This window comes from Somniosus microcephalus, unplaced genomic scaffold, assembly GCF_052327205.1.
Source record: "Somniosus microcephalus isolate GS21.2 unplaced genomic scaffold, FLI_Smic_1.0 scaffold217, whole genome shotgun sequence".
Lineage (NCBI taxonomy): Eukaryota > Metazoa > Chordata > Chondrichthyes > Squaliformes > Somniosidae > Somniosus > Somniosus microcephalus.
This window is the reverse complement of record NW_028225404.1, coordinates 100,543-108,359: the sequence shown is the minus strand read 5'-3', so window position 1 is coordinate 108,359 and position 7,817 is coordinate 100,543.

Sequence of the window (7,817 nt, the reverse complement as noted above, 5' to 3'; positions counted from 1 at the left end):
TGTATGGGTAGAAATGAGAAATACCAAGTGTCAGAAAATGTTAGTGGGAGTGGTATATAGACCTCCAAACAGTGATGTGGAGGTTGGGGATGGCATTAAACGGAAAATTAGAGATGCGTGCAATAAGGGCACAGCAGTTGTCATGGGTGACTTTAATCTACATATAGATTGGGCCAACCAAATGAGTAACAATACTGTGGAGGAGGAATTCCTGGAGTGTATACGGGATGGTTTCCTGGACCAATATGTCGAGAAACCAACTAGGGAGCAGGCCATCTTAGACTGGGTATTATGTAATGAGAAAGGATTAATTAGCAATCTTGTTGTGCGAGGCCCCTTGGGTCGGAGCGATCATAATATGATCAAAATCTTCATTAAGATGGAGAGTGAAATAGTTGACTCAGAGACTAGGGCCCTGAATTTAAATCAAGGAGACTACGATGGTCTGAGGTGCGAGTTGGGTAGGATTGATTGGGGAATGTCACTCAAAGGGTTGACGGTGGATGGGCAATGGCAAACATTCAAAGATCGCATGGATGAACTACAGAATTTGTTCATCCCAGTTTGGCATAAAAATAAAACAAAAAAGGTGACTCAACCGTGGCTAACAAGGGAAATTAGGGATAGCATAAGATCCAAGGAGAGGACATATAAATTGGCCAGAAAAAGCAGTAAACCTGAGGATTGGGAGCAGTTTAGGATTCAACAAAGGAGGAAAAAGGGATTAATTAAGAGGGGGAAAAGAGAGAATGAGAGTAAGCTGCAGGGAACATAAAAACTGACTGTAAAAGCTTTTATAGATATGTGAAGAGAAAAAGATTGGTGAAGTAAATCGTAGGTCCCTTGCAGTCAGAATCAGGGGAATTTATAATGGGGAACAAAGAAATGGCAGACCAATTAAATACATACTTTGGTTCTGTCTTCACAAAAGAGGACACAAATAACCTCCCAAAGATGTCGGGGAACATTGGGTCTAATGAAAGGGAGGAACTGATAGAAATCAGTATTTGTAGGGAAATGGTGTTAGGGAAATTGATGGGATTGAGGGCTGATAAATCCCCAGGGCCTGATAATCTACATCCTAGGGTACTTAAGGAAGTGGCCCTAGAAATAGTTGATGCATTGCTGGTCATCTTCCAAAATTCGATAGACTCTGGAACAGTACCCATGGATTGGCGGGTAGCTAATGTTACCCCACTGTTTAAAAAGGGTGGTAGAGAGAAAACGGGGAATTACAGACCGGTAAGCCTGACATCGGTAGTGGGGAAAATGCTAGAGTCCATTATAAAAGATGTAATAGCAGAGCACTTGGAAAAAAGGCAATTATCTGAATGGCAATAGATTGGGAGAAGGGGAAGTGCAATGAGACCTCGGCGTCCTTGTGCGCCAGTCGCTGAAAGTAAGCATGCAGGTGCAGCAGGCGGTTAAGAAGGCAAATGGTATGTTGGCCTTCGTAGCGAGAGGGTTTGAGTACAGCAACAAGGATGTCTTGCTGCAGTTGTACAGGGCCTTGGTGAGACCACATCTTGAGTATTGTGTACAGTTTTGGTCGCCTTCTCTGAGGAAGGATGTACTTGCCGTGGAAGGAGTGCAGCGAAGATTCACCAGGCTGATACCCGGGATGGCAGGAATGACGTATGAGGAAAGATTGGGTCGATTGGACTTGTAGTCGCTGGAGTTTAGAAGAATGAGAGGGGATCTCATCGAATCTTATAAAATGCTAACAGGACTAGACCGACTAGATGCTGGAAGGATGTTCCCGATGGTCGGGGAGTCCAGAACCAGGGGTCACAGTCTAAGGATAAGGGGTAAGCCATTTAGGACTGAGATGAGGAGGAATTTCTTCACCCAGAGAGTGGTGAACCTGTGGAATTCTCTACCACAGAAGGCAGTAGAGGCCAATTCATTAAATATATTCAAGAAGGAGTTGGATATATTTCTTAAGGCTAAAGGGATCAAGGGATATGGGGAGAAGGCAGGGACAGGGTACTGAATTTGGATGATCAGCCATGATCTCATTGAATGGCAGAGCAGGCTCGAGGGGCCGAATGGCCTACTCCTGCTCCTATCTTCTATGTTTCTATGTTTAGCTGCCATGGGAGTGTTTGATGGGGACAGTGTAGAGGGAGCTTTACTCTGTATCGAACTCGTGCTGTACCTGCCCTGGGAGTGTTTGATGGGACAGTGTAGAGGGAGCATTACGCTGTATCTAACCTGTGCTGTACCTGCCCTGGGAGTGTTTGATGGGACAGTGTAGAGGGAGCTTTACTCTGTATCTAACTCGTGCTGTACCTGCCCTGGGAGTGTTTGATGGGACAGTGTAGAGGGAGCTTTACCCTGTATCTAACCCGTGCTGTACCTGCCCTGGGAGTGTTTGATGGGACAGTGTAGAGGGAGCTTTACTCTGTATCTAACCCGTGCTGTACCTGCCCTGGGAGTGTTTGATGGGACAGTGTAGAGGGAGCTTTACTCTGTATCTAACCCGTGCTGTACCTGCCCTGGGAGTGTTTGATGGGACAGTGTAGAGGGAGCTTTACTCTGTATCTAACCCATGCTGTACCTGACCTGGGAGTGTTTGATGTTGACACCAGGGAATGTTAAAATGTTCCATTCCCCCACAATCTCAATGGTAATAAAACGCATAAAGTAACAGAAGCTTCTCTCCTGGACACAGATATTGAGAGGACTGGGAACGTCTGTAACTAGTCATCAATTAACTCTCGTCTTATCTTAGAAACAACGACTCAATCGACTGTGTTTCAAACAAATCTGATTTATTTATACAGAATATTAAATTGCAGCCCAGTTATTGGGGTTTTAACATCCACAAAATATAAGATGGCCACGAATAAATTCAAGAGGGAATTCAGGAGAAACTTGTTTACCCAGAGAGTGGTGAGAATGTGGAACTCGCCACTACAAAGAGTAGTTGAGGCTAAAAGTACAGATGCATTTAAGGGGAAGCCATGAGGGTGAAAGGAATAGGAGGATATAGGAGGAAACTCTCCACTGGCTGGAGTCAGACCGAGCACAAGGAAGATGGTTGTGGTGGTTGGAGGTCAATCATCACAGCCCCAGGATATCGCTGCAGGAGTTCCTCAGGGCAGTGTCCTCGGCCCAACCATCTTCATCTGCTTCATCAGTGACCTTCCCTCCATCATAAGGTCAGAAGTGGGGATGTTCGCTGATGACTGCACAGTGTTCAGTTCCATTTGCAACTCCTCAGATAATGAAGCCGTCCATGCCCGCATGTAACAAGACCTGGACAACATTCAGGCTTGGGCTGATAAGTGGCAGGTAACATTTGCACTACACAAGGGCCAGGCAATGACTATCTCCGACAAGCGAGCGTCTAATCACCGCCCCTTGACATTCAACGGCATCACCATTACCGAATCCCCCACCATCAACATCCTGGGGGTCACCATTGACCAGAAACTTAACTGGACCAGCCACATAAATACTGTGGTTACAAGAGCAGGTCAGAGGCTGGGAATTCTGCGGCGAGTGTCTCACCTCCTGACTCCCCAAAGACTTTCCACCATCTACAAGGCACAAGTCAGGAGTGTGATGGAATACTCTCCACTTGCCTAGATGAGTGCAGCTCCAACAACACTCAAGAAGCTCGACACCATCCAGGACAAAGCAGCCCGCTTGATTGGCACCCCATCCGCCACCTTAAACATTCACTCCCTCCACCACTGGTGCACCGTGGCTGCAGTGTGTACCTTCAACAAGATGCACTGCAGCAACTCGCCAAGGCTTCTTCGGCAGCACCTCCCTTCCCGCGACCTCTTCCACCTAGGACAAGGACAGCAGGCACATGGGAACACCTGATAGAATACATAGATCCCTGAAGGCAGCAGGACAGGTAGATAAGGTGGTTAAAAAGGCATATGGGAGACTTGCCTTCATTAGCCGAGGCATAGAATATAAGAGCAGGGAGGTTATGATGGAGGTGTACAAAACGCTAGTTAGGCCACGGCTGGAATACTGTGTGCAGTTCTGGTCGCCACACGATAGGAAGGGTGTGATTGCATTGGAGAGGGTGCAGAGGAGATTCACCAGGATGTTACCTGGGCTGGAGTGCTTCAGCTATGAAGAGAGACTGGACAGGCTGGGGTTGTTTTCCTTAGAGCAGAGAAGGCTGAGGGGGGACCTGATTGAGGTGTACAAAATTATGAGGGGCATAGATAGGGTAGGTAGAAAGGAACTTTTCCCCTTAGTAGAGGGGTCAATAACCAGGGGGCATAGTTCCAAGGTAGGGGCAAGAGGTTTAGAGGGGATTTGAGGAAAAACTTTTTCACCCAGAGGGTGGTTGGAATCTGGAGCTCACTGCCTGAAAGGGTGGTAGAGGCAGGAACCCTCACAACATTCAAGAAGCATTTAGATGAGCACTTGAACTGCCATAGCATACAAGGCTACGGACCCAGTGCTGGAAAATGGGATTAGAATAGACAGGGCTTGATGGCCGGCGTGGACACGATGGGTCGAAGGGCCTCTTTCTGTGCTGTATAACACTATGACTCTATGACCACCAACTCCAAGTCAAACACCATTCTAACTTGGAAGTATATTGCCATTCCTTCATCGGCGCTGGGTCAAAGTCCTGGAACTCCCTCCCTGACAGCACTCTGGGAGTACCTTCACCACACGGACTGCAGCGGTTCAAGAAGGCGGCTCACCGCCACCTTCTCAAGGGCAATTAGGGATGGGCAATAAATGCTGGCCTTGCCAGCGACGCCCACATCCCATGAACGAATTAAAAGAAACTTCATCCCATAACACGCGTACAAGGGCTCAGTAATGTTTAATTCATCAGAAAAAGTCAAAGTACAACAACATACTGGTCAGCTTAACAGAATCTCTTCATATTTGTATTGCTACAGTTGTACAGGGCCTTGGTGAGACCGCACCTTGAGTATTGTGTGCAGTTTTGGTCGCCTTACCTGAGGAAGGATGTTCTTGCCATGGAAGGAGTGCAGCGAAGATTCACCAGGCTGATACCTGGGATGGCAGGAATGACGTATGAGGAGAGATTGGGTCGATTGGGCTTATACTCGCTGGAGTTTAGAAGAATACTCGCTGGAGTTTAGAAGAATGAGAGGGGATCTCATTGAAACTTATAAAATTCTAACAGGACTAGACAGACTAGATGCAGGAAGGATGTTCCCGATGGTCGGGGAGTCATGAACCAGGGGTCACAGTCTAAAGATAAAGGGTAATCCATTTAGGACAGAGATGAGGAGGAATTTCTTCACCCAGAGAGTGGTGAACCTGTGGAATTCTCTACCACAGAAGGCAGTTGAGGCCAATTCATTAAATATATTCAAGAAAGAGTTGGATATATTTCTTAAGGCTAAAGGGATCAAGGGATATGGGGAGAAGGCAGGGACAGGGTACCGAGTTTGGATGATCAGCCATGATCTCATTAAATGATGGAGCAGGTTCTAGGGGCCGAATGGCCGACTTCTGCTCCTATCTTCTATGTTTCTGTATTTATGAGGCCACAAACTTAAAATAGTCACTAATAAATACAGGAGTAATGAATTCAGGAGAAACTTTTTTACCCAAAGAATGGTGAGAATGGGGAACTCGCTACCACAGGGAGTGGTTGAGGTGAACAGCATAGACGGATTCATGGAGAAGCCACACAAGGGAGAAAGGAATGGGAGGAGATGTTGATCGGGTTAATTGAAGTAGGGTGGGTGTGGAGCATAAACACTGGCATGGACCAGTTGAGCCAACAGTCTTAAAGATTAAACAGCAGTACAAAAATTTATAAAACATTCATCCATTCCACGTTCATGTCGCCGCAGCTGTCTGGCAGGGCCCTGCACTACAGAACAGTGTGAACTTGTTGGTGTCTCAGCAGGTGGGATGACCGAGTGAATCCCTTCCCACACACGGAGCAGGTGAACGGCCTCTCCCCAGTGTGAACTCGCTGGTGTCCATTCAGATTCCTGGAGCTTTTAAAGCTCATCCCACAGACAGAACATGTAAACAGTCTCTCATCGGAGTGAACTCGCTGGTGTTGCTTCAGATCCCCAGAGCTTTTAAAGCTCATCCCACAGTCAGAACATTTAAATGGTCTCTCATCGGTGTGATATCGCTGGTGTGTCAGTAGGTCGGATGACTGAGTGAATCCCTTCCCACACACGGAGCAGGTGAATGGTGTCTCCCCAGTGTGAACTCGCTGGTGTCTCAACAGGTGGGAGGGCCGAGTGAATCCCTTCCCACACACGGAGCAGGTGAACAGCTTCTTTCCTGCTCTCTCCAGCTGGTGTCCCTTCAGCTCCTGGGACATTTGAAAGCTTTTCTCACAGTCGGACTGTTTCACCAGCCTCTCCCCAGTGTGAACTTGCTGGTGTGCCAGCAGATTTGAGGACCGAGTGAATCTCTTCCCACACACGAAGCAGGTGAACAGAATCCCTCCTGCTCTCTCCAGCTGGTGTCTCTTCAGATCCTGGGACCTTTTAAATCTCTTCCCACAGTCAGAACATTTAATGTGAACAAGCTGGTGTCTCAGGAGGGTGGCAGAATGAGAGAATTGCTTCAAAAACACGGAGCAGGTCAACGGTCTCTCATCGGTGTGGACAAGCTGGTGTCTCAGCAGCACGGAGGGTGCAATTAATCCCGTCCCACACACGGCGCGGGTTAAAGGTCTCTCCCTCGTGTGAACTTGCTGGTGTATCATCGGAGCGGATGACTGAGTGAATCCCTTCCCACACACGGGGCCCGGGTTTCCCCCAGTGTGTGGCCACTGGTGTCGCTTCAGGTATTTGTAGATTTTGAAGCTCTTTCAGAACATTTAAAAGTTCTCTCCCCAGTGTGAACTCACGGGTGTGCCAGCAGATTGGAGGAGCGACTGAATCAGGTCCTGAGGAATCGCGTAACTCTGTCAGAATTTGAGGTGATGTTTGGTTTGAGCTTCCTGTCTGTAAATGCTCCACTTCTAAAACCCTGTAAAAGGAGTGTAGAAAGGGTAAGGGGGGAGCAGGAATTTTTTTTGGCTTATTTTGCCTCAAAGAACAAACAGGGCAGAGCCGGTCCCACTGGTGTCCACCCGTGCCCACAATAACCAACGGGCCAGAAACAGCCCAATCCACCTCACTGACTTGGCCCTGAAGTCAAATCAAGTCTCATCAAAGTCTCATCAAATGACATCCTTTGTGACTGTGACAAAGGTAAACTATCTCTCCTCGTCCTTCCTGACTTGTCTGCAGCCTTTGACACGGTTGACCACTCCATCCTTCAATGCCTCTCCACCATCGTCCAGCTGGGTGGGACTGCACGCGCCTGTTTCCATTCTTATCTATCTAATCGTAGCCACAGAATCACCTTCAACGGCTTCTCTTCCCGCTCCTGCATCGTTACCTCTGGTGTCCCCCAAGGATCTATCATTGGTCTCCTCCTATTTAGAGTCATAGGCATAGAAATTCAGTTGGTAGCGCTGGCGCCGAGCGCCTAAAGAGACCTAGAATTGGGGCGATACCCTATGTTGGGGCGGACGCTATGAAGATAGCGACAACTCAGATATTGACTATACATTTAGCGCCTGCGCTAAGTGTTTGCGCGCGCCCGCAAGCAGATCATGACGTCATTTCAGTGTGCAACGCCTTCTAGGAGCGCCTGAGCGCATATTGGGTGGCGCCCGGAGCCTTAACGCCGATCGCTATTCGTGACAGTTCGAGGGAGGGCTAGCAGGCCCTTCTTGGAGTAGGGGGGTGCTATTTAAAGGGGACAGCTCTAGTGCAGAATCTTCAGCCACTTGACCTGCTCATTGCTGGATAGAGTTGGCGAGCTACTGTGGAGCG